This window comes from Cyanistes caeruleus, chromosome Z (genome assembly GCF_971803275.1).
Source record: "Cyanistes caeruleus chromosome Z, bCyaCae1.hap1.1, whole genome shotgun sequence".
In the NCBI taxonomy this organism is placed as follows: domain Eukaryota; kingdom Metazoa; phylum Chordata; class Aves; order Passeriformes; family Paridae; genus Cyanistes; species Cyanistes caeruleus.
In genome coordinates this window covers 67,063,883-67,069,122 of record NC_141732.1, presented here as the reverse complement: position 1 = coordinate 67,069,122, position 5,240 = coordinate 67,063,883, and the positions used below count along the sequence as shown (strand labels likewise).

At 37.0% G+C, this 5,240-nt stretch overlaps 1 long non-coding RNA gene across 1 annotated transcript; it reads left to right on the top strand.

Annotated features, from left to right (window-relative positions):
* Positions 1 to 449: 449 nt before the first annotated feature.
* Positions 450 to 2,167, top strand: LOC147648536 (uncharacterized). The gene is made up of 2 exons (XR_015280609.1): positions 450 to 534; positions 1,222 to 2,167. It is a non-coding gene; the product is annotated as an uncharacterized LOC147648536 (long non-coding RNA).
* Positions 2,168 to 5,240: the final 3,073 nt, after the last annotated feature.

Genomic DNA, 5,240 nt, shown 5'->3' with positions numbered 1-5,240 from the left:
TTCCAATTCAACACAACTTCAGTTTCATAGTTGACCAACTTTAAAAGTTGTTTATAGCTGTTCATATCATTGTTATGCCACATAAATTCCCTTTTATCTCTAGGTTCAGGTTTTGGATATGCTTTCTTCTGGCTATATTTCAAAGTCAGTAAGCCGAGGGCTTATACTGCTGAAGAGGTTAGTCATAGCTTGGTCCAACTTCTGAACAATGATTAAGCTTATGAATTCTGAAATGTTTATGTGAGCTGTGTCTTGCATTGTTTATTGCTGTTGTTGACACTAACACGTATGGTCCAGATGGCAGAAGAAGATCTGCATTTGAGATTATGTGGTGTATTGTAAACTCAACTTTGCAGATGTACTTCTAGCTAATCAAAGACAGAGAAATTGCTTTGAGTCACATGTTGGAAAGTTAATAGGGGTATTTAACGCAACTCTTCCATTTCCAGCTTGGAGAACTTGACAGACACAAATAACTGGAGGCTTAGTGAGACATTTCTGAAGCTACTAACAGGCTCCTTTCTTTGGAAAACCGTAAGTGCAGCTGAAAGAGAACTCTACAAATTATTTACAAAATAAAATAGTAATTAATACCTGCTGGTGGGAGCAGACTTAATAAATACTGTCTGTTCTGAAAAGTGACCTAAACTAATTCCCTCCCAAAAATCCAGTGAAATACAGTAAATATGTGACTACTCCCATGTTGCTGAGGACAAAGATGTAGACTTTCATAACATGGGGACATGACTAAGCCTGGAACCTTGTTACCACAACTTCCCTCTCAGTCTGCAGGGACAGCTAGACTCTTCCAGAAAGTTTGTAATTTCTTTAGGAGCCGAACTGCACACTTCTTGAAAGAGTAGCACTCCTCACCATCTATGACTTTTGAGTATACTGTGGTCTGACCAAGCATCCTGGATTTGTGCTAAAAACATCCACAGAGGGGTTGGATTTCAGAAATTTGTTCAGGTGCCTAGACTTCTGCTTAAAATTTGGTTTCAGATAAGGAAGTAATTTTTAGTGAAAACCTGTCAGAAAGTACTGATATGATTCAAATGTAGTGTTCCCATTCTGCCAAGAAGGCTTGAAGGCAAGGAAGAAAATTTGAGTCTGTCCTGAAGTTGACATTACTTCTCTAATGTCCTGTTGGACAACATTTTCTGTGATTGTCTTCCTTGGAATTAGCATTTATTTGCAATTTAATTTTTATTTCACTTTTAGGTTTGCTTACACGGCCACTATAGCTGCTAATGGCATTGGATCAGAACACAGGCTTGTGAATGGCAATGAGGTATCATTTCTTCTGGGTCTAAAAAAAAAACACAACAGGAAAAGCAGAAACAGTGTCAGAGTAGTATTCTACCTCAGCTTGTAGCACAGGCTTAGAAGCTTTCAAGTCAATCTGAATATATTGTATTCACCTTCACAATTTTCTTGATTTGAAATAAGTCAACCAAAACAGCTTTATAACTCCAGGAAAGAAGTAATTTTTAGGATGAATAAGGTGAGTCAGGGATCATTTTTCTTCAAGAAGTACAAACAAAGAAGTGGGCAAGCTGGATTTCTGGGAAAGGTTAGGACTTTCAGTCTAGACTGGTTGTTGTAGCAGACTTGAGAGGTTTCAGCTCAGTTTTTCTTTACAGCTTGTGTTTTGTTCTTTGTTCAGCAGCTGTTGGTTCTTCTCTGCAGACAGGTGTTCTGTGCCCATCCCCCTGGTTTTTGCTATTTCCAGGAGTGGGGAACTGTTTATAATTCCTGTTACACTGAGCTGAATGTTCTACAAAGTAAAATTTCATTAGTCTTTGTACTTTTATTGTTGTTCTGATTGATCTACGATAACATCTAATGTGATTCAGCACAAGGAACATTGCATTTATTCAATGTAAAATATTTAATCTCTTTAGTTTTACTAAAGAAGAAGAAGAAGAAACTTCACACAAGAAACTTTTCCTGTTTTCCACTCATCTTTCAATTCTCTCTGGGAATTGTATATGTTCAATATCTGTGTGTTGTTAATGAGAAAATTTGTGTGCATGCCTTTGTTCTAGTGTTACAATAGTCTTTTTATGATGGAATACAATGTGAGTAATTTTTGTTTATAAACCACATTGCTTTTCAATAAATTGGAAATGCAGTTTACACAGAAATAAACCACAGACTAATTACCTACAAATGCAGTGCAGCCTCATTTCTTATGTTTTTCGTTATTACTACAGTATTGATAAACCATTAAGAAACAAAAAAGAGTACTGGATTTTTTTAGTAGCTAACACAAGTTTTGCATGTGTTTATGTGAAAAGAAGCAGGTGTTATGAATGATCAAACAAAATAAATCTCTGTAGCAAAACCACACAAAAGCCAAATGTATGCTTTTTGTTCACACTCTCACATTTTGATTTATGAATGTTTTAACATAGTTATTCAGATATCGCCAAATATCTCCAGGTGCTGATACATTTATGAAATTTAGTTTTCCCACAGTAAACATAACTAGAACTCAATTTGGAATTAAACTATATATTTGAAATAAGATCTCATAAAACTGGGTACATTTCACCATTTGTATTTGCATATCTCCCCTCTAAAGTAAAATTGAATGATAGAATCAGGCTGTGTGATTCACAGTACTGAAACATTTCTCTAATCTCTAATCTCCTTTGCTGTTTAGTATGATTAATTTTGTAAATATTTACAAGCAAGAATTTTAGAGAAATTAGTAGAGAAAATAAATACAACAAAAGTAACAAATCAGGAAAGCATTTTTTCTTGGCTACAGGCTGACTGGGTTCAGACTCTGATGAATGTTGCAACATAGCCGTTGTGCAAAGGTAGGGATTCCTTTTATCTTCATTCCACAGCAGCTACCACTGTATGTACCAGTGTTTTCTGTCTTTGTCAGGACTTTATATTTAAGCACATTTTACGGCACCTCTTTGTAGCCAGACTGGCAAAACAGAGCTCAGATGTTGCCCTAAACTTCTCCATCATTTGCTTTAAAGTATCTTTTAAAAGACAGCTTATCTCCTGTTTTGAAAGAAGATTTAAATGATTTTTGAAAATCAAATGATCTGGAAAAGTGTAATTTATTCATATGTTTACACGTGAATTCTACCTATTTTCATTAAAGTTGTATTGCTACCTTTTATCAAGACTGGTTTTCCAGAAGGTGTTACTTACTACATGGGGAAGGAGTGCACCAGCTCTGGATGACAATCCCAGCCCCAAAGAGGATGGTACAACGTGCAGTTGAACCATGGAAAGACTGAAAGAAGGGTTGGGGTTGTCTGTTTACCCCAAAGAGCAAACGTTGAGGGGACAAACTTTCTGTGTCTGACTCATTCACTTCACTTTCTGGCAGAGCAGAGTGGGTGGGGATCCTTCCAGAGATATTTCTCAAGCCTTGGACACAGGGTGATGGCTTCACCCAAGCTATTTTCCCAGTCTCCAGAGTAACAGAACCTGTCATCCAGTTCATGGCTCTTTGATTCCAGCAAATTTTGAAAGGCACAGGACTTAACGCTGGGTTATTTTTATGGCTGGACTCCATAATCTTAAAGGTTACAACCTAAAGGTTTTCCAACCTAAATCGTTCTGTGATCCTTTGAAAACCTAGTCAGAATTGTCAAATGTCTGCAGAGATTCTTCTGTAGGAGAATAATAGAATCCTCCATCAAAGTCACACAGCACCTAGGATGTAAACAAGATCTAGAGAGTGGGACTGTCCAAGAGATAAAACTTAGAATGCTGTATTTGGTATGAGACAGAAGCTGTGTGTGAAATAAACAGGAAAAGCACTTTGAAAACTGCAAAAAGGACTTGTTGGCACTGGGAGAACATTTTGCTGAAATGCAGTCTGTGACTGGACAGAGCTGGGTGAACATTGCTTATAAATATTTATCCAACTTACAGATGCAAAATCCACTCTGACTTGTTCCTTTTCTCTCCTTATTGCAAGAATTTTAGGAGTAAAATTTTTTTTGTAGAAGTATCCTTGGGAAAGCAATTGACCAACGTGTGATGGATTTACCCAGGCAGACACTTAGAAAGTATATGCAAACCTATTTAAAAAACTTTATTTGTTTGAAGATCATGCAATTAAATGAATGATAATAGTAATATTATATAAATTACACAATCAAGCCCACTGAATTCTGCACAGTGTTACTTCAAGATTCAGACTGCACTTCAGCCTCTTATTTGCAGTGCCACCCCATGTGCTGAACCATGGGTTTTTTAACAGCAATTTCACTGCAGCCATCTCAACCTTTTATCTGCTGTGTTCTGTGTTGCTACTAGTTCCTGTTTCTCAGGCATATGAGGCAAAGTCTTCTTTGTTTACAAGTGAGGTGAGTTGCTCTAATAACAGTCTTAAATTATAGCTGAAACTTACAGTAGCACTTAATCAATATTTGCACTGTTACCTGTTCTCTTCAGCCTACAGTTCTGAAGTTCCCTCTTTGCTACTTCACTACATGGACAGGGTAAGTTTTTTGGGACCAAAGCTTCAAATCTGTCTACATCACTTTCTTAGCCAAGTGGCTCTGCTTGTATATGTTTTTCTTCTTGACAGTCTGCTGGGGTGCAATGCTAGACTGTTTGTTTAGTTCAAGGTTGGTTATTTTCTTTATTTGTTTTACTCAGTCATTTTGTCTGACAAAATGACAAGATGGTAGCAAGTGTTTCTTGAGGCAAGAACAGCTGCCTGATGTCATCTTTTAGGGTGGTTTATTTTTTAAACAAGATCCCAGCTGCTCTGGTGCTGGGTGCTATGAAAATTAAATTTCTTCTAAATGGCTTGATGCATAACTGCAAACATAGAGCTATGCAGGTGTTGATTAGCTCCCTTGTGGTACAAAACCAAATCTCTATCCATCTCCTCAACACCAGCTTCCTCGGTCTCCTCCTTCCACTCAAAATGAAGATGAAATACTTACACTCTTTAGACCTTTTGTCAGTGAACGTGTAGGTGAATTGATATGTAAACTGCAGATACAGGAGGTGAGTGTAGTCAAACTGTGTTAGACCAAGCAACTTATGTGCTATTAAAGCACTGATACACATGCTTTGGGCTCATCAGCTGATGAGATCTTGGGGGAAAGCCTCAGACAGAAATATATCTAATATATATATCTATATATATCTAATGCTTTCCACAAACTTACAGAATCCTCCACATCCTTCTTGGTTTAAATTTAACTTAGGTACAGCTGATAGCAATAGACTGAATGACCTTTTTTTCA